Below are 23,543 nucleotides of genomic sequence, written 5' to 3'. Positions count from 1 at the left end.
AAGTTTTATCATTAACTTATCTAACTAAAAACACAACATAAAAATAAGTCTGTACTCTCTAGATATTAAACAACCTATATATCCACAAACAATCTGTAGAAGTACCCTCTAGATATTAAACAACCTATAGAACTACCTTTATACTTCTGGACAAAAATAAAAAAACTAATAGACTCCAAGAACAGAAGCTATAAGAACTTAAAAATCGTTGGTATGGACATGCAAGGAGTATTTTCCCATTAAGCCATTTTTCCAAATAAATAGTCCTGGGATGAATTGAAGCCCATTTTTTTTTACAGGGAGTCTGTTGGAAGGTTAAATTCTATGTAGACATGGAAAAAGGATAGGATAAAGGATACTTTGGACTTTTAATAAGACAGATTCACAACTTACCATTCAGATTTCTCGAATAGCCAATTTATAATAATCTTGGAATTTTCGGTCTATGATGATCTTGAAATCTTAACCAAAAGCGATCTTGTAGATGTACAAAGATTTTGCTATAAACTTTAATCAATTAAATAATATTTATTTGATAACAGCTGCTTCAATATTACTTCATTTTTTTGTTCTAACACATGAGGAAATAAAATCAAGAATGCACAACTTATTTGGCAAGACCAGTCGCTCGTAATGGAGCTCAAGCTAATGCCATGAACGCCATGATGACCCTGTTTCTTTAACTCGATTTTTTTTAAAGACATTGAGCAGAAACAATATGTATAAGCATTCAGACACCAAAGTTATAATACTAGCACAAGATCATCGTTACTTTAATATGGAATTACATCATTACTTTAATATGGAATTACAGATCGATATATAAGGCACTGAACCCAAAATGAAAATTCATACGAGCCCACAAAAAAACAACCCACGAAAGCCCACGCTAAAAGTAAATTCCGGTTACTTATGACATGCAGGGTTCAATTACTTGCAGGTTCTATATATCCTTTACAGCTCTTCTGGAATTTCTTGCGCCTGTGAACTCCTGGAGCTTCATTGTAGACAAAGACAAACCCTGGAACTGTTGATCCTCGGCCTGCCGAATCCCGTCGTCAAAATTGACCTCATAACTCGGTGGATCGTACTGGAAACGTTCAACAAGAATTAATGGTTTGTTCTAAAGAATCTGGAAGAAGGGTCCGCTTGGCCCGCCAGCCCAACAAAATCAACAACGCCTGTTGTACCCACACAGATTCATGAAAGAAGAGGTTTGGGCATTACAAAGGTTGGGGATTATAGCGTTTCTTGCACCTGGCGATATTGCAATTTTTCCGGCCAATTGAGGTACTCCACGGACCGCAAACAACCTTACACCATAACTTAGTTTTATTTCAGTTTTAGATCAACGATCAAAATTAGTTCAATCGTCTAACACCATAAATCTACGGTGAACAATAGGACACCGCGACGGCTAGGGCAATTCATTTCAAAAGGAGACGCCTTACGGCGTAATTACAACATCCATTTTTACTCTTGATCGGATCAAATATTTTTTCACTCTATGCTAGTTTGCATATCACGATATTTGATACCTCTCGGGGGTTAGTAGATCCAGAGTAAAATGGATCTATCCTGGTTTAATTCCCCCATTTAAATAGGCCACATTCCAGGTGAATACCATGGTGGGTCAATACCATGTGCCATTTTGGTGAATACCATGGGTCAATACCATGTGCCATTTTTATTTTTATTAATACTAATATTATGGTTAATAATGTTTTTTTTGCATGGTATTAATAACAATCTAGTCCATGGTATTTGTCCCATAGTATTTTTCCCATAGGTTTCACCTAAATATAACGCATTTTTTGAGTGTTCGTAAATATAAGGTGACTTATGGAGTAAATATAAAAAAATGTTTTATTTGTTTACCATACCTCTCGTTTATTTATATTTTTATTAATTTACCATACCTCTTTTACAAATATGGTATTTGGCCCATAGGATTCACTTAAATAAAACCTCTTTCTTGAGCCTTCATAAATAGAACGAGGGTTATGGACTAAATATAAAAAAATGTTTTATTTGTTTACCATACCTCTCGTTTATTTATATTTTTATTAATTTACCATACCTCTTTTACAAATATGGTATTTGGCCCATAGGATTCACTTAAATAAAACCTCTTTCTTGAACCTTCATAAATAGAACGAGGGTTATGGACTAAATATAAAAAGAGGTTTTATTTATTTACCATGCGTCTAGTTTATTTATATTTTTATTTATTTACCATACCTTTTGAGTAAGTATAAAAAAACGTTTTATTTATTTACCATACCTCCACTTTACTTATATTTTTATTTGTTTACACCCTTGCATGTATATAAGGTGACTTATGGAGTAAATCTAAAAAAATGTTTTATTTATTTACCATACTTCTCATTTATTTATATTTTTATTAATTTACCATACCTCTTTTATAAATATGGTATTTGGGCCTTTGGACCATAGGATTCACTTAAATAAAACTTATTCTTGAAAATGGGCGAATGGATTCACTTAAATAAAACCTGTTCTTGAAAATGGGCGAACGGAAGGTTGTAACTCCTAATTTCAAGGGCTAAATTTACCTCTTTTATCCTCTCCCTTAAAAGAAGGTGGGCTATTTGAGGTGATTTGTAAAAATGTACTATGATACAAAATAATCGCCCACTAAAAATTTAAAACCCCTTAATTTCGCCAAAGGGCGAACATTCGCCCCTAAAATCACCCCTAAGCAAGGAAAGGGGTTTCAAACATAGGTGTACTGACTACAAGCAACAAAACTCCTGAAAAGAGCTGAAAAGAGTGAACACAGAAACCAAAATTTAAGAACAAGGTCTTGTCTGATCAGCGCACCTGTAACACAGTGAAACTGAAATGCAACGTACCTACTACACTCGGCAAGTGCGATGCATTTGAAGTTTACAGAATAGACAGTGCGCTGGACGAGGGACGAGACTTTGATTGGATTCCGGGTCACAGTTTGCAGTTCAATTCAGGTATTTAGGCCGAGCAAGTGGTAATCAGTAAATCAATCACAGGGGTAGATCTAAGGAGGTTACTAGAGCCACCACGAGGGCAATTAGAGAGCTTGTAAATCAATCGTTTAATTCATAAACAAAACCCGGAGATAGACTGAAGCAGCGTTGATCTACTTTTTACTTGCATAGCAAATGCAGTTCGAAGGCTAGTTGGCTTGACTGCAAGCTCCATCTGTAAGTTTATAAAGTAAACAAATGTAGATGAACAAACAATCTATTCGCTCCCCAGCGGAGTCGCCATTTTTTTATCGGGAAAACTAGTGTCTATACAGAGCTGCTAGTCCCACTAAGGCTGGTAGCTACCTTAGAAACAAACACACTAAAAACTACTTTCATTTTGCTTTATGGGAAATAGATAAGAGAAGAATAAGGAGACCAACCTTTGTCTTGCGCTTGGTTCCTTGCTCGATTCCTCTCTCTTCTGGTAGGTCTTTGGCACTCGCTTCCTTGTCTACCCAGCCTCAAAGAGTACCTGTAGAATCAAAGAAGCATAACACTATCCAAGAACATAGATCTATTATCATAAACAATATAGGATTAGATGTACATTGACCACACAAATGCATAAATCATCAATCATACAAGAATGTGGAAGAAAACTTGAATAGCTTTATTGATAAATAATCAAGAAAGAGAAAAGAGGATTACAACCAATTGTTCTGACCCAACATCATCCTCTCAGCAAGAAATCCCTTCTTCACCTCATGAAAAGCTTAGATCACCCAATACTATGATATTGCACCCAGAAACCAACAACACTTCCTTACAAGATACAAAATTCCAGCCTCTGGATCTCTGGGATGAGGGATCCATATATAGATGTCTGCAAGGGGGGTGAGTCAGCTTTTGAGATTTGATTAGTGTCTTCTCTCTGATAGTTCTTGATTCCACTTGGATATTGATCTCTGGTCGAATTCAGAGAGGCAAGTGTCACAGGAGAGGTTTCTGGAAGATTCCATGTTCCTCCACCTTGCAGATTGACCCTACCATTTGTCCCTTCTCGCCCATCGTACCCCATAGAAGGTTTTTTTGACATGCATTGCACCTACTATGTGTATTCAGGTGGGATGCAACGCACTTTGCCTATGGAGCAAGTGAAGTGGTCCAGATTTGACCAGTTCTGAGTAGTTTTTCATGGAGAACTTCTGGGAGATGCTGTAATCAGTTGACCTTGTTATTTTAGGGGTTGGAACAACACATTTAGGGACTTAGTAGCCCTTGGTTTATGGACATTTATTCTTGGGTTTGCAGTGCCCAAAAATGTCTATAACACTTTGGTACTATACCTTCCATCATATCCAAGCTCTATGTGTAATTGTAGGTCCTTCTCCTTTAATTTGCTAAAGAAATCCTTACTATCATGTCATATGAAATGAAGCACTAGATTCTAAGTACCACTCGCTCCCTCTTACTATTCTTTCCATGCAAGAAATGAGGGTGAAATTGAACTCAAATTGTGATGTGAGAGAATCCCCTCCTAGTGTTGTTGTAGGTTCCTTACTAGATTTCCTGTGGAAAATTGGTTGCATAGTGTACATACTCATGACAATGAAAGAATTTAATTTTACTAAGGTATTTCTTCTTGCCTTGGATCTAGATGGATTTTGCCTTGCCTTGGCCCTCCTTGCCTTTGGCATTATTTCCTTTTCCAACTAGAGAAAAGTCTTCTTCCTCATCAGTTCTGGATCAGACTCCATATCTAGTGTTTCTTCTAATCTCCTCTTGCACCAAGTCAAACCCAAACTCACCCAATTTGGGAGCATGTCTCTCCCGTTAAACAAATCTTGATAATTGTGCTAAGAGTTCAGAAGAGTAAGGAGTGCTAAGTTCACTAGTTCAAATGGTGGTACATTATATTCAAATCCTCCAATTTAATCTCTTACCTGAGTGAATCTGGATAGGTACTGACTCAATGCTTTCATTTTTCTACATTTAAATGTTCCATATATTATCTTTCAATGCCATTTTTTTATCATCACTATTGCTTTCAAATACCTCTATGAGGGTTTTCCACATTCCGTAAGCAGTTTGATTTCCATGAAAACTCAAAACCACATGGTCTCTGACTCCCTTCAAGATAATCCTCCTGGACTTTGTTGTGTCTTTCTTCCATTGAGTCAATTGTTGTGCCTCTTATGTTGTTGGTTTTGGAATATCATTTTGTGTGTAGTCCAATACTCCATTGTCATCCAACATAGGTTCCATCCTATCTTTCCAAGTTATGAAATTTGAAGTTCCCTACAATGCATACTCAAGCCTCAATCCATAGAGAGACATTGTTCCTACACCGAAGAAAATTCCTGCACCACAAATCTTCTATTCGAAATTTCTCTCAGAGAATATCAGGAACCTGGTTTCTATGTAGTTTTCAATAGCTCTAATACCATGTAGAAATAACTAGAAATTTGTAACTTCTAATGAATTTATATTGAAAACAAAAGACACAAATTTATTCTACTAAATTTTGTGGAAGTGAAACCATCCAATAGAAACACATGCAATCGTTCAATCACAATGAGCACAATTTTTACTAGGGAACCCAACAGGGAAAAACCCCTCCTCTATTTGTATTATGTCAATGAGACATTGATATATTATGATGACAAAATCAATCCTTGAAGCTCAACATGCATTGCAATATTGATTTCCTCATGAGTCTGCTCTGGCCAATACTTAGTGAAAATAGGCCTCCTTCTTCCTCTTATTTCCTTATGCAATTCCTACTTCTAAATAATAGTAAGAGCCCCTATTTGCTTGCACAATACCAAGAGAATTCCTCACTTTCTACATGAAAACTCTATACACTCACTAGTATACAATAATAAATACAAGTATGCCTTTTACCTCCACTCAACTACGCAATTTGAATTGCATGCATGAATAGGGATATTTTTAGTACATTTAGTAGTTAACTAAGATTTCAGTGAGTTAACAACAGTTGCAACTACTCAAATAAACTCATGTTGACTCTATTCATGACTAGAGCTCAGATAACTACTATAAAGCACTAGATTGCAAGATCTTAGCAATCAACTCATGCACAACTCTACTTCTTGCCCACAAAATTGAATTGCCTAACTTAACTAATTGACTTGGCCATGTCACTCTTGCTAACTGCAACTCAAGTCATCCTTCTTGATTGTTAGTTTGTCATGGATATTCCACTGGACAGTTTATCACAACAGATCTAATAATATTTTATTAAAACTCTAAAAATTCTACACTATTACAATGTACTAAACTTTAAGATATATGGATTTAACTGTAATCAATGCATGTATGTGAATGGAAATTATGCAGAAAAGTAGAGAACAAAAAAATAAGCACACACACACACACACAGGACACAAGATATGCTCTATGGGAAACCCTTTCAGGGGAAACCCAGCTATAAGGTGAGGCATCTTCACTCTCTTTCTCTGTGTGGAAATATGGTTGCAAGTACAAAGAAGTAATGCCTATGTCCCGTGGGATTCTACATTGCACAGATAATGTCTATGCGCTATACCTCCTATCTCTCCTAGCTATCTTTTCTTAGCTATGGAACAAAATGCTCATGAAAGAATGGAATTCCTCCTCCTCCTAGTGGCTCAGTTATAACACAACACGATAACCTACTAGTGGTTAATTTTGACTACATAAACTCTTAACTAGAGTTACAAAATACAATGTTCTAGAGTATTTTACATAAAATAACACATGGCTAGCCCCATTTCCATTAATAGTGGGGACTGACATGGCATCCTCCCGAACTATAGGTGTGAAAACATGACGGTTAACTTCTGAGTGGCATAACTTTTTCATACAAACTACGATTATTGCTCTTCTTGTGCCATTGGAAATGTCTTTGTGTGTAGAATAGCATGAAACGGTGTAGGCTATAGAAACAAAATTTTACCCCTAAAAAATGTCGTTTGATGCCTCAAAACGCTACCAAAAGGTTTCAGACCCATTTCACCAAATTGGGTCCGCCGGTAAAAATAGTCCCATGAGCTGATTCCTCTACTTTTTCCACTCCAAAATGCATCGACATGGAAGACAAACAATATAATGATCCAATTCAGATAACTGTCGATGTGGAAATTTGAATTTCTCCATTTGACTAAGGCACAATTCAAATGAAGCCTTTTCTTGCTACAATTTAACATAGAATCCTTGCTCAAGTTTTATAAACCAATAAATTAAACATTTGGGAGTCCCACATAGTAGCTAAACTACCAGAAAAACTAGTTTCATCAGTGGCATAAACCTTTCATCCTGGACATATTTTCAAGAAATAATACCATTCCTTCTTCCCCATCACCATAATCTCCTGAGATAGGATGAATGATGGTTGATGTACCATCATGAAGTGATGGAGTGATAAACATTGTTGAAGTCCCAAATTGTCTTCTTTTTATATCCTCTTACCTTCATTTCCATCCTTTTCACAATAGTTTTATTACATTTTCAAGTTAAAATATCACTTCATATATGCTCAAACATAATAAAAGGTAGCATTCATTCATTTTTTATAGTTTATTGTTTTTTTTATGAAATTTAACAGAAATATTTCTATAACTACTTAAATACACTCATTCCACAGCTAACTAAATATTTTATAGCTACGTCCATGGTTAGATAAGTTCTAGTGCATTTGAAGAGGAATAAAGGATATAGGTAGAAGGAAAATGTTCAACATATGGACATCCACCTATTGCATTGATCTGGAAACTCACAGGGTTCGCGAAATTTGATGGTCAAACCCAAAGTCCATTCTGGTTATAATACTCCAACCTTCTTCATAATTTGAAGGAAGATCATGGCATCATTAAGCGAGTCTGGGATTGAATGAGAAAATATTGGAATCAAAGGCTACGATATGCAAAATTGAAATCGCCTCATGATTTGTTCTTCTCATAGCAAATAATGAGAAGAATGTGTTGACGGTGATGGATTCCACCAAAATGTAAGGGGATCTCCCTGATGTGAAGTCTGAATTAGACCTCACACCTTTTGGTGTAGGAGACCCATCCAGTTATATGGCTTGCCATTGGAAAGGTTTCAAAGAGAAGCCTTGGTTACAATCACACATAAGAGATAGAAACACCTCTTTGGGCAGCAAGTATGTAGGATTTGCGAGAAACCCAATGTAAGGTGCACGGGGGAACTTCCAAAACTGGTAAAGGAAAATGATCCTCCATTTAGAAAAGTAATAGTACTGTCCCAAAAGGGGGACCTGGGAAGGACAAGCAAGGCTTATTGACTACCTACAAATTAGTCCACATAATAACAACAATCATGAAAACAAAACAACATCTATTCAATAACAACCATATATAAGTAACGAAATAGTTCATTAGCCTTAGTATGTAATTAAACAACATATATCATAAACATAACAAGAATAGTCCTACTACGTCCATGATACATGTATGAAAAGATGTTGGGTCATAGAGATTCTGATTATGAATGAAAGATCCCAAGTACACTATTACATATATGAAACACTAGATCTAGTAGTGGAACATGAAGCCACAACTTACTTCTCCAAAGAATGATCTATCTCCTATGCACTACAAGAGAAGCCAAGGCAAGAATCCAAGAATCCAAGCCCTTAGCTTGAGTTATGAGGAGTTATTTATAACTAATGACAATGACTTTTGAGCTTCCTCGTGACTCTTCAACTCCTATAACTTTTCATATTCTATACATGACTCTTTACATTCCATATGTGGCTATTCACATTCCACATGTGTCTCTTGGACTTCATTACATATCATTTATTACAAAAGACAAATTACATATGGAACAGTGGATATATAAGACAAAATTGATAATGTAACAAATTCTTATCAAATTTAAAAATCATTTGTTTCTTCATGGAGCTCATTGGTGGTGTACCTGTGCCATGCTTTGAACTGAAATGGAAAGTCCCTTGCATAACGCATATTCATCTCGAGTGCCTCCATTAATATGGTCTTGGAGCTTGATTGTACATTATTTCATAGCCACAAGATTTTGATATGAGCTTTGACTAGTGCGATGACATACTTCATAATAATGTCTTTGGTGATCTCCAAGCCTTCCTGATCCAATGCTTTCTTGATTTGTTCTATGTACTTCCTAATCTCCTGGAAGATTATTTCCCTGCCTTTTATTTATTTAAGTTATCCTATTGAGGGCATCCAATGTTTCTATGCTAGAGACTTGAAACCATTGTGCAGTCGATTGTAAGCGGCAATGGTGCTAATCAAATATTCTCCAAGAGGCATGTAGTTCTAATGGTGGAGTATTAGCTAAAACATATCTATCTCAGCAACAATCTTGGATTTTCTTTCCAAATGTCGCAGAGCATCTAGATACTTGGTAGCCCATTCCTGAAGTTGGTCAATTGCTCTATTTTCCACTTTCGGGAGTTTTACTTCTTGTTCTTTCTTCTAAATTCCAATGAGAGGAGCCACCACTTGTTATAGAAGTATCATCTCATCATATAATTGTGCCATGGCTTCCTCCATTGGCCCCAATTCCTACTAAATGTTTGATTGCCATTCTGCGGTGTTGAAGCTATGTGAAGATAATTGTTGATTCTCTACCACAAGATGTTCCACCTTTTTCATCACCACAACTAGTTATCTCCTTAATCTCACGTTCTCATTCAAAAAATATTCAGATTTATCTTGCACTATTGTAGAAAAGGCAACATTTTCCACCATTATTTCCCTAGGATCCCTTCTGGTATTGGCAGTTATCACCTTCTCTGTAGATACTAAGACTGGGTTCTGAGGATCATTTGAGAAGTATCTTCATCTCTGCTGCATGATCCTCTTCTTGTGTTGATCAAACATGACATTGCACACATCCATGACTTTGTCTTCATGTGGAGGTGTGACTCCCATTTCTCTAAATGGAAGATAAACACCTGTAAGAGGAGATTTTTCTAGAGAACCTAGTTCATCATCCATGGGTTAGATGGTATCCTCTTCTTCCAACTCTTCTTATATCTCCTAAGTCAGATTTTCTTCTTCTAGTCTCTGTGTTTCTTCTTCCTATTGAGACTACCTTTGTTTTTCTTCTTCTATTCTTCTCCTTTCCTCTTCTTCTTCCTGTTGCTTCCTAAGCAACTCATATCACTTCCTCTTCTCCTCTTCTTCTCTTTCTCTCATTCCTTGTTCTTCTTGAATAACTCCTATGTTCAAAGGATCAACTTTCCATTTCGTATTTCTTTCTCATGTCGAATCATACTTCATCCTCTTCCTAGGAGCTACATTCTTTGATTTAGGGGTTATCTATTCTACCTCCTACACCTACATATGATGTGCTAATGGATCTTGGGGTGAACTGGTCTCCTTCCCTGGATGTGTCTTTCTAAATAAATTGTACCAATTCTTCACCTTCTCATCTTCTGCGGTAGACATTGATGAATATCCCTAATTGAAGCTGATCCTTTCACAATGTTTTCTACACAATCTCTTTAGATCACATCGATCAAATTATTTAGTTACAAATTGCAAGTGATCTAGCTCTTTTATTTGTACAACTTACGCCTTATGGATATTTAGTTCATACAATCTAATCCTCAAAGGGATGGTGGGCCAAGGGGCTTTCTTCCTCCTATGAAGGGCTCCTGACAATTCCTTGTCCAACTAATATGCTACTTCCTACATGACCACCTTATTGGTCACATATCGCGGCATGAGATGAGGGGAGATATGACATATAAAACATCAAATGTATGGGCCCTCAAGTGCTGCAAACCAACCTATCATACAAGGAGGATCGATCTTGAATATCATGTGGAATATAAATGCAAAGTGCTCAACTCATATGGCATATGTGCCTCTGAAGCTTGATTCTGATAAAACTCTGCAGTGGAAGTAAACTGGGAACTTGTTCTAAGGGGTCCAGTTCTAGTACATTCCTGGGAAAGCATATCATGCATAGATTCCATCTAAAATCAATGCAAACATATATAATTATGGTGCTTGATTCATCCTCAAAGATGGTTTTTCCTGCTCCACATGATGTGGCAACTCAAATTACAATATATCTACCCAATTGAAGATCTTACCACAGGTAACCACCATATTGAGCATATATTTTTCTCAAATACTTCAACGTGCTTCCACCCATGCAACCGAAAACACATGGTAATAAGATATTGATATACATATCTAAGAATCTTTGTAATATAAACTATGGACAGGCAATGGAAAAACTTAACATGCTCTTGACACCAATATTTGATGATGTCACTTGTGTCAATATCGGCCCATATAATGTAGAAGTCATTATTTTAATATTATGGAGGCTTAAGAATCTTGTAGTAATTATGCATGTTTTCTCCATAATAGGTGGCAATATTACCACCACTTTCACAATGAAGCACAAGATAAGATTCATCCATCTATGTAATAATCCGCTCAATCACTTCTACATAGGGGATGACACGGAATCTTCATACGACCCTGGGTATTTTGAACCACTTGATATTGATGTATACTTCCAAGTTCTCAGCAAATTGTTTCTACATGAATGTGTATTTTTTGCTACCCCATGTGACATCAAGAGGCTTATCTATGAAGCAATGTGTCTGCATATATGGGAATGGTTGGCTTTGTCACTTTAACTGCTTCCTCAATGCTTTCTTTTGAGGCTTCTTTGGAGCCCACTTTATGTGTAGTGGGAGGCATGGCTCCAACAGATGATGAAAGAGTGACAATACTTATAGCTCGAACACTCATCTATGGAAGAACAAACATGGTGACAAGATTAGATTTACGAAATATCCTAACTATGTAGCAATATCTTATCAAACTATATTCAAAGATCCATTAGTTGTAACTGAGAATGTCAAATCATCAATGCCAACACATAGCTACATGCATGGGAAAAAAATATACATGCAAACAAGGAGGTGTTACACAACATTTTGTCACTATCCTTGTACTCCCCGTCCATGACCATGGAGGACCTCTACAGTGTACCCAACTTGCTTTCCTATCATGAAGAAACTCCCATTGTGTCCCTCTTCACGAGCAAAACAATTCCCTTTTTCATCATTTCCCAAAATTCTTCTGTTTATCCCAGATTACAAGACTAACACTAATGACCCGTGTCCTCCTCGCACATATATGCAGGGTTTACAACTACCCCTAGCACTGATCGGATCGACTGAGCCCTTTCTCAGCCGTGTTGGTCCTCTTTTGGAAAGTTTTTTAAATATGAAGCTGAAGCTTCGTAACGGAAGTTTGGTATATGGTTAGGCCGAATGGAGTCGAAGAGATCAGTTTGGGCTCCTTTCCCCTCTTAGGATGGAACTAATCCCAAAGATAAGACCTTCTCCCATGAGAAGTGGAACCATATCCCCTCCATCCCAGCTATATAAACCTCTCTTTCTCCCAACTAAAAGCTAGTTGATAGCATTTAGTCCTAATTAAGTTCTAGCTGAGGTTTTGATTTTGGAGTAGTCAACAAGCTACCCATATTTTGTAGCTTTCTAGTTTGTGTTTAAGGGAGAATTGTGAGTTTGGTTTGGTGGGAAGAATAGAGGGAAGAGCCTTGAGACTATCATTGCTAAGGCTGTCCATGAGGTTGTAATCTCTTCTTGAACTAATATATATGCAACTACGATTGATTTCCTACATCAAATGTCATCTCACATATTTATGGCTTAATGTTTCTTGACTTGTTAAGTAGGCTGCATACCATATTGTATGCTTTTACGTTTGTCGTTTGCAGTTGTTTTCATGTTTCAGGTCTACGAAGGAAGGAAATGAAAGATAGCTGGAGCAAGGAAGCAGAATCATCACCAAGTGGAATAGCATTTTGAGAGGTAGGCCCTCTTAATTGTTTCTAGCATAAGTAAATATTCCATAGATTGTCTGTTTGTGACTAGACCCGCACTCTCGTGCTATAGGAATTGTTTGTGTCCGCACTTGGAATTTACCTGCATCACAGGAGGCACACTTTCAAATCAAACAATGTGATGACACTTGGGGGCTTGAAACGACAGTTCATGTAGGTTCCAAAATTGACTTAGGCAAAAATTTATGAGGGTCGTTGTTGCAGTAAGAACATAATGATTCCTATTTTGATTTAATCTCTTAGTTGCCAAGTATAAACTATATTCTCGGCTTATAACTCTTAGAACTGTTACTTAAAAAAGGATTATAAAAAGCCTTGGATTGAGGCAATGAACATCATTTTAGCTCTGCAATTATTTTTATATTGAATAATTGTGCTTTTAAATACAATTACTCTGCTCCTTTGATGATTAAATGTGTGGGTGAATAACTCATTAGTTGAATTCCTTTTATGCTTACACTCAACATGAGGTCCCCCTAGAGAGTTGTAAGTTAGTTTAGCAATTGGTTATTTTAGTTATTGATTCATATCATAGTCTCTTTTCCATTTACATTGTTTTCATGATTTGACGTCAATTGGTTTTCACAAGTCGAGTAGTCACATATGTTAAAAAGACCAAAAATATTTCCTTTCTCAATTTTCTTATTTCAATCACTTTGTTTTAGATTTATGAGTTAAATACCAGATCGATTCTAGTCACAACTGCGCACATTAGTAGTTCCTGAGAGTTTTATTTTGGATCATCACTTTCAAGGTTTTTTTCTTGATATAATTATAAATCATTTAGATTAAAGTTTTATTTCTTTCAAATATAGTAGAGACTTTGATTTCTAGTACTTAGAATAATGCTTCAACTTGCTAGAACTAGAATAATATTTCAATTATGTTCATTAGAATAATCTTTTCAATTCAGTTCAATAGAGTAAATTTTAATTCTTGTCAAGTAGAATAAGTTTCAATTCAATTTGATAATATAGAAATTTCAATTGATTTCACCTTTAATACTAGTTTTCTTTCAAAAGAACAATTTTGATGGAAAGAACATGTGCGTAGGAATGATATGAGTTAATCTAGTTACACATTTCTTCAATATAAATTTTTGTTTTAGTTTCATATTTTAAAATAAAAAATAGAACTTCTAGCATATATTTTTCAAATTCACTTCATAAGTACACGAACCTTGGTTGAAAATTAATGAATTAATTTAACCATCAACTAAATTACCCAACATTTTGGCGTCATTGTTGGGGAAGTGTATATAGGATTTTATTTTTGGTTTGCATATCATATTAGATGCATTTATCTTATATATGCATAGTTAAAATCATATTAAAATCATCTAGAATGCATGTATAGATAACGAGATTCTAGGGGTATATTTATAAGTACAGGTAGAGGATCGAGTTCAATACCAACATTAACACTAACTTCCACTAGACCACTTAGTGCCACACCATCCATTGATACTTAGATTCCATCCATAGCAGGTAGACATAGACTTCCTAAGGTGCACAATTCTGAAATTAAACCTACGGACTCACCAACTTCCTCCATAAAATTTGTAGTTGAAGAACCTACATCCCCTATTGAAGGAGTTATATTTCTCTCTTCAACCAGAGAATAACTCTTAGGACAATATTTAGAAATTCCTAGTGGGGAAGAGGAAGAAACTTGTTCTAAAATACCATTAGTAGAAGAACCATATGAAGAAGTAGAAAATCCTATTGTTGAACCTTATATTAACTCTCAAGAATCTACAATGGAAGGGGAAGGGCAAGGAGCAGTACACAATGTAGATGGTGAAATTAATATTGGTGGTGGAAGAGGCAGAGGAGGAAATAGAGGAGGTGGTGGTGGACCCTTATGGATTCCCTATCTTTGATGAAAATACCACAACCACAATGAAAAATATATCACCTTCTATTCTTCCCAATTTTCATGGCTTAAGAACTAAGGATCTTGAGACATTTCTTTTTGAGTTTGAAGTATTATGTAGATCCTATGACTATTTACTTGATACTCAAAAATTGAAATTATTTCCAGCTACTCTAAAATATGGAGCCCTTAAATGGTTTATGGGTTTAGGAACACACTCTATTAGAACATGGGATGAAATTAAGAGAGTATTCCTAAAAAAATATAATTATTATTGTATGCACCATAACCTTAAGGATGAAGTATTTAAGATGATGAAAAAGGAGGATGAAATCCTTGAAGACCTAGTGGAAATATTTTCCTACAATATCAAAGGGCCAAGATGCATAATTTAGATGAGGAAACATTAAAATATATTTTTCTAAAAGCTATAAGAGATGAGTGGATTGATCTTCTCAATTTAATGGGAAAAGGAGATGTTTCCCAATTATCATTTGATGAAATCTATGAATTGTGAAAACATATTTCAAGAGGTAAGGTTGGATATGGTAAGAATCCAAGAGATCCAACCATGTCAAGAGTCAATAAATATGCATCTATAATGGTAAGTAGATAATAATTAAGAAATTTTTTTGATAGTTTAAAAAAATATATCCTTGGAAATCTTAGTGAACAACTTGATACTCTAAGGATACAAAACAAGCAAATTACTGAAAATGTTGCATTATCTATTTTATCTTTTAGGTGTAGGAAAAAGCATGCCTTAAGAGAATGTCCTCCTAATAAAATAAAAATATGTGTCATATGTGCTGAAAATTATGATACAAAAGAATATTTTTCGATATCTGGGCTTAAGGTTGTTTTTCAGGATGAAGTTGGACCAAGTCATGCTGAATCACTTTGCTTTATTACTAAAAGACCATGGCAGTCTCAACAACCAGGAATGTCACAAGGCCTTAATAGTAAATATAAATCATATGCACAACCAAAAAGCAATTGGAATTCACCTATGCCATGGAAAATTTGGCCACCTCAACCTCAAAACCCATCTTGGGCACAAGGTTGGAAAAACCCTTATGGTAGAAATCCCTAGTATCCTTAATTCCAACAACCATATTCCCCATGCCAACCTCAATACCCCCCTCCTCAACCAAATCAACCACAATTTCAAACACAACCATTAAATCAACCACTTCCATTACCATCCACTCCTTTTCCTCAAAAATCCAATCAACTACCTACTCAACCACTTCCAAATCAAATAATAAAACCCTTGTCTACAACGTAGAGTGTCAAAATTGTAAAGTGTTCATGATATCCCCCTTAGGTATAAATGGTGTCCAACGTAGATCTGGTATGGTTTTGAAAAAGAATTCACCATGAGTTGTTATCTAAGAATTTAAAGAGGATAAGGTTCCTGGAAAAGAAAAGACTCCTCCAAAGGAAGATGTTCCTGCACAATTAGATGACAACCAAATAAAGCTAGGATTTACAATTCCTCTAGTAGAACAACCTTATTTTTCCCTACAAAATCCTTCTTTTCTTTAAAGACTCAAAATCGATAAGGGAATAGAAAGGTAAATTGTTTTACCAAAATATGATGTGTTAGATGAATTGAAAAATATTTGCATCAAAATTCCTTTATTACAAGCTATAAAGGAAATATCTATATTTGCAAAAATAATTAAGGAGTTGCACATTAAAAACCAAGAAGAAAAAGGAAATATGTCAAGAAAATTCAATTGGTAGGAAAGATTTCATATATTATGATGGGGAAACCAATAGTCCAAAAATATCTAGATCCTGGTAGCCTTATTGTAAAAATCCACATTAATGGTATTGAAATCCCAAACACCTTGATTGATTTAGGAGCAACCATTAATATTATGAGCAAACAAACTATGGACTAGCTAAAGCTTCCCAATCTTCAATATACCCCAACTTTACTACAATTAGTAGATATATATGTTATCAAACCAGATGGTATATTGGAAGATGTGTTTGTGTCTTTAGATTCATGGGAGTATCCTGTTGATTTTATGATTTTAACTCCCAAGAATAATTTAGGAGACCATCCATTGATCCTTAGTAGACCTTGGCTACCTACAACTAAGGGATTCATAAGATGTATATATGGTGATATGTACATTTCTAATGGTATCTTTGCTGAGAAATTCACATTGTATTCACCTGCAAAAACAATAACTGAAGTAGAAAGTGAAATTTGGATAGATTATGATAATGAAGACTTTGATGATATTCAACCAATATTTACTCTTTCACAAATAGATGAGGAAGATCAATTAATAAATTTGATGAATAATAATGATTTTTCTTCATATTGTGAGCAAGATCAAAGTTTTCAAGAGCAATGTAATATTGAATATTTATCATCTCATCAAATGGATTTACATTGTATGGAAAAGTTTGGCAAGTCCTTAGTAGAATTTTTTCTAGGAAAAACATTAAACATTAACAATAACCTAGAAAAAATTCAAAAGAGAAAATTGGTAAAAATGCTACAAAAACATTCTTCTGCATATGCATGGGAATATGCTGATATGAAGGGAATTGATGCCAACACATGTATGCATCACATTTACATTCAAGAAAATTAAAAATTGGTTAGACAACCTTAGAGGAGGATGAATCCTAATATTAGTGAGAGAAATTGTTAAGGAAAAATTACAGCAGTTGCTTAATGTGAATTTCATTTATCCAATATCATATAGACAATGGGTTTCACCTTTAGTGATTGTTCTAAGTAATAATGGAAAATGGAGAATGTGAATTTATTATAGGGATTTGAATAAGGCTACTTTAAATTATCATTTTCCACTACCCTTCATAGATCAAGTACTAGATACCTTAGCAGGGAAGAAATAAATTTCATTTCTTGATGGTTTCAGTGGATATAACCAAATCGAATTGGCACCAGAAGATCAAGAAAAAACAACCTTTAAATGTCCATGGGGTACATATGCTTGTAGGTTACTTCCTTTTGGGTTATCCAATGCACCTACAACATTTCAAAGAGCAGTCTTATGTATATTTTCTGATCTAATTCATGATCGTGTGGAAGTTTACATGGATGATTTTACTGTCTTTGGAAATAATTTTGAAGAATCCCTTGAAAAAATAGATAAAGTTCTCATTAGGCATAAAGAAACAAATATTTCATTAAGTCATGAGCAATGTTTTATGATGTTAATGAGAGAATTGTTTTAAGCCACCATATTTCAGGTGATGGAATTAAGGTGGGATACATCTAAGGTAGAAGTAATTTCTAAAATTCCAATTCCTAATTGTAAAAGAGATGTTAGAAGTTTTCTTGGTTTTATAGGGTATTATAGAATATTCATAGAAAACTTCACAAAAATAGCCTCTCCACTTTTTAAACTTCTTAAAAAGAATTGTGATTTTGTTTGGAATTCTGGCTACTAGAAAGCATTTGAATCATTGAAGCAAAAAATCACTGAAGCACCCATTTTAAGAGGACCTAATTGGTATCTCCCTTTTTATATCTTAATTGATTCTTCAAATACCAATTTAAGAGTTGTTTTTGGACAAAAATATCTAACTCCTTATGTTATTTATTACACAAGTAAAAATTTGACTCATGCAGAGTTAAATTACACTATAACAGGAAAGGAGTTTTTAGTTGTTTTGCATGCCATCAATAAGTTTCGACATTATATCATTGGTTATGAAACTCTCATTCATACAGATCATTATACTATTAGATATTTAATGAATAAACCAATTACTAATGGAAATATTACTAGATGGTTGTTTTTATTGCAGGAATTCAATATTACTTTTATGGACAGGTCAGGAAAAGAAAACACAGTTGTTGATTTCCTTTCTAGAATGCAGAATGATAATAATGATACTCATAAAAAAGATAATTTCTTGATGAATGTATTTTCTTAGCACCTACTAAATCTCCTTGGTTTGTATATATTGCTAATTATTTGGCTACAAGAAAGTTTTCCCCAATTTATCATCCAAAAAAAGCTGAAAGTTATCAAATCCAGTGCACCTTATTGTTGGATAAAGGGAGAATTGTATCAGATTGGACTTGGCTTAATCATTCAAAGATGTGTTAGACAAGATGAAGTGCCATAGATATTGAAATCTTTCCATCATGAACCATGTGGAGGACACTTTGCCGATAAAAGAATTTCTTATAAAGTTCTTCTTTTGGGATATTATTGGCCTTCTCTTTTTAAATATGCGAAGGAATATGTCAAGAGATGTGATAGCTATGAAAGAATGAGAAAACCCATTCCATTGGATGAGATGCCACTACAACCTTAGGTGCTTGTAGAGTCTTTTGAAAAATGGATTCTAGATTTTGTTGGTCCAATCAATCCTCCATCTAAGCAGAAAATGTATATACCTATTTGTACAAATTAGCTTACAAAATGGGTAGAAGCTAAACCACTTTCGTTTTCTACTGAAATTGTTGTAGTTACATTTCTTTTTAGGATATTTTTACTCGTTTTGGTGTCCCAATGGAAATTGTGACAAATCAAGGTCCTCAATTCACATCCAATTTGGTGAAGAAAATAATGGAGCAATACAAAATAAAACATGGGAAGTCTACTCTAGATCATCCACAAGCTAATGGTAAAGTGGAATCTACCAATAAAGTACTTGAAAAAATTCTGACCAAGACTATACCCTTGCATAGAAGAGAATGGGAAAAAATGATTCCATAAGCACTTTGGGCATATTGTACCACATGGAGGAATACTACTGGACACACTCTCTATGAGCTTGTATATGGAAAGAAAGTCTTGCTTCCAAATGAATTCCAAGTGGATCTTTCAGAACAACAACAAAATTGGGCCTTGATCTATCTGAAGCTCAAAAATAAATATTAGCACAATTGAATGAGTTAGATGAAATCTGACAAGATGTTATCTAAAGAACCAACATAATCCAACAACAAAGATCAAGATGGCATGAAAAATTCATCAAAGTTAAGATATTCAAGGCAGGTGATTGGGCTCTTATTTTTTACTCTAAATTCAAATATTTTCAAGGAAAATTTCACACTCACTGGCATGGTCCTTCTGAGATAGATATTGCCTTTAATAATGGAGTAGATAGAATCAAGAATATTAATGAAGAAAATATCACATTCCTTGTTAACGCCCATAGAATAAGGTCATATCATAAACCTTTGACAAGAGAAAAGTTTTTTGATAAATTCTTTCAGCTTAATCACATCATGAGTTTTTGGTGACGTTTCGAACCATCTAATGTGGCTGATGATGAACCACATTAGATGGTTCAAAATGTCACCAAAAACTCATGATGTGATTAATCTGAAAGAATTTATCAAAATCAGTATGGATCAAAAAAGTCTAAAATCAAGCAAGAGAAGAGTTTGTCAAATATTTGAAAATGATTATGATTTCAAGATGATCAAGAAAGTTTATTTTTCTCCTGATCTCCCAACCTAACTATAATTTTCTTTTCTCAATTAAAATTAATAAATATAAGTATATACATGAAAACCAACGTTGTTGGCATGTCTATATAGAAAATATTAACTGAAAACCAATATTTCTTGGCATTTTAGATTTTCACATTCCTTGTCTTTTTCCCACTTCTTAGCTATTCCCCTTTTCTTCTAATAAATTTTTAGGTCTAAAGGCAACACTTTTAAGGCTTGGTGTTCATCAAGCATCATCAAGAAGTAACAAAACTAATGAAATTACATTCCATCAACAACAGTAAACTTTTCAAAGGAACAATTGTTGAACCAATGACATTATGTAGCCGACTTATAATTTTGCAGCTCACATCAATCTATGTCTAAGGAAGCATTAGAGCACTCCAAATATGAAACAAAAGAAAAAGACATCAAATTCCAAAGAGGTATGTGCCATGGTATGAAAATATGATGTGATATTATCTTTCATTTAAGAGCATTAGATTTCTAAACTCACCGAATGATTATGATACATACATTATAAAAATTGAGTAAATTCTTAGACCTTATAACACTCTCTACAATCATAACCTTATGTTGTCATTATATCCTTATCTATCACATCAAAATATCTCCATTATATACGAAATTGCCTAAATTATAACCATGCTATAAAAATGGATCTAAGAATCGTGGCAATCATTTGCACAAGAGGAGAAATTTTGTTATGAATTGAACTTTCACATGACCTTGACCACCATCAAATTATTCAGCCTTATCGACCACCCCTCCATCGCCTCCATCACCCTTGTTGAGAGAAGCAATTTAGGATTGAAACTCCTCCTTCACCATGGGTGTTATCATCATATAAAATCCCAATGGAGTTAAATTTCTTCAACCATACCCACGAGTCAAAGATCAGTTACAAAAAGTGGGTTGGCTCGATTCCTTTAAGAAATTTAATGGGCACGAGATAGAGGTTATAAAAGTGTTTACACAAGAATTTTGAGTATAGGAAGACATTAGAGACATTAATCTCATAATTACATAATCCATAATGGAAAATGCAACAAGATTACCCAGAAACAGAGAGATTTGGTTCAATAATAAGAAAATCAAAGAAAAAGAATGGACATTTTCCTTCAAAACCCAGGCATGGATACCTCCATCTTTAAAAAATGGATTCAGTCACTGCATTGAAAACCAAGTGGAGAAATCTATTGCCAGTAATTTATAAAATTTTAACTTGTGAGGGATGATAAGGCATAATGTTTTTCTACCATATTCAGCTCTTAATGCACTTAGTTGAAGGGGATGAGTTGAATTTACCATAATCTCTACTTTGTAGTCTCAATAAAATAGTTTCTAGTGTACAACGAGATTCTAAAACCCTTGACAATGCCTTGTATCATCAGGCACTAATCAAAATTCTTATCGAAGCACATTTGAGGACTAAGGAAGATAATTGGAAAAGATTTTTAGTTTGAAACCATTTTGTAGAGGCTCTCGAAGAGTAAGTAGTAACAAAAAGAAAAATAAGCTAACACATAATAGTCTCAAACCCTAACCCTAAGACTGTCAATGAAGAGGAGGGTTTGAATATCATTGAAGGAGATCAAATGAAGTCTTCCCCAGAGGAAAGGATGACACCCTCCTTTTACAGTTTCTATAGAAAATTAAGTAGAAAAATGAGAAACAAAATGTTAGAATAAATAAGGTAAGCTCAAGCATTAAGTATACTAAAGAAATAAAATAAGTAAAGTTAGTGGACAAGGAACATGGGAAAATGAGAAATCCAGGTAACAAGAGAAAGAATATTCGAAAAACTAAGGAAGAAGAACTAAAGCTGAGAAGGAATAAACATGTTTCTAAGCATTTAAACATACAATGATCCAAAATAGTTTACCAAGAGAAGGAATATCATAGCACAAATGAAGAGGTAATAACATCACCATTTTATCAAACCTCGAGTCCAACTAGGAAGCAACTGAAATCGACCATGTCCAACAACATTTCTATGACTACCTAGAAACACTTGATCAAAGAGAACAATAAAAGGTTAATTCTTCCCCACAAAGTGATTTTGAAGAAATTTTTAATGAAAATGATCCCTTGACCGATGAAATTCCTCAAAAAGAACATAAAATCAAAGTCTCTCTAAATCAAGAGATATATGAGTTGAAAATATTAAAGTCATCCCAAAGAAGAAAATGAGGCAATAAAAATATAAAATGAAAATTAGAGGACTCAATTTGATAGTATGTTGTTGAATTTGTGCCACTAGTACAATAAAAACAAGAAACTCAAGTCCAACAATAGGGTTCTCAGAAACAAAGTCAGAGGATTGTAGAGAAAAATATTAATGAGGAATCCAAAAGTAGAACTTAATGTTAAAAGTCAATAAGGAGGCACTAGTTTAGATGTCCTAATCCTAGCTTCAGATAATGTAGTGAAAGAACAATTTACCAATTTTGAATTTTTGATGCATGAGTACATGCAAAACCCTTAATGCAGGGGAATGTTGAAGTCGTGAATTGTCTTTTTTTATATCCTCTTACATTCATTTCCATCATTTTCATGATATTTTTACTATTTTTTAAGTTATAAGGTCACTTTAGATATGCTCAAACATAATAAAAGATATCATTCATTCATGTTTTATAGTCTATTGTTTCTTTATGAAATTTAATCAAAACATTTCTATAGCTACCAAAACACACTCATTCTACAGCTAACTAAAGATTTTGTGGCTACATCCATGGTTAGATAGGTTCTAGCACATTTGAAGAGTAATAAAGGATATAGGTAGATGGAAAATGATTAAAATATGGACATCCACCTATTGCATTGATCTAGAAATTCACAGGGTTCAAGAAATTTGATGGTCAAACCAGAAGTCAATTTTGGCTATAATACTCCAACCTTGTGCATAATTTGAAGGAAGATCATGGAATCATCAAGTGAGCATGGGATTCAATGAGAAAATCTTGGAATGAAAGGCTACAATATGTCAAATCGAAATATTCTCATGATTTTCTCTTCTCATAGAAAATCATGAGAATAATGATTCCTATTTTGATTTAATCTCTTATTTGTCAAGTATAAACTAAATTCTCGGCTTATAACTCAGAATTTTTACTTAACAGAGAATTATAAAAATCCTTGGAGAAAGGAAATGGACATGGGACCCCCTAGAGAGTTGTAGGTTAGTTTAGTTATTTGTTATTTTAGTTATTGATTCATTTCATAGTCTCTTTTCCATTTAATTTGTTTTCATGATTTGACATCAATTGTTTTGTAGAAGTCAAGCACTCACATATGTTAAAAAGACCAAAAATATTTCCTTT

The sequence above is a fragment of the Pinus tabuliformis genome, chromosome Q, assembly GCF_031772625.1.
Source record: "Pinus tabuliformis cultivar Carrire ecotype Pingquan chromosome Q, CPIR1, whole genome shotgun sequence".
NCBI lineage: Eukaryota > Viridiplantae > Streptophyta > Pinopsida > Pinales > Pinaceae > Pinus > Pinus tabuliformis.
The sequence above is the reverse complement of the archived record's forward strand: the minus strand, read 5'-3'. Positions refer to the sequence as shown.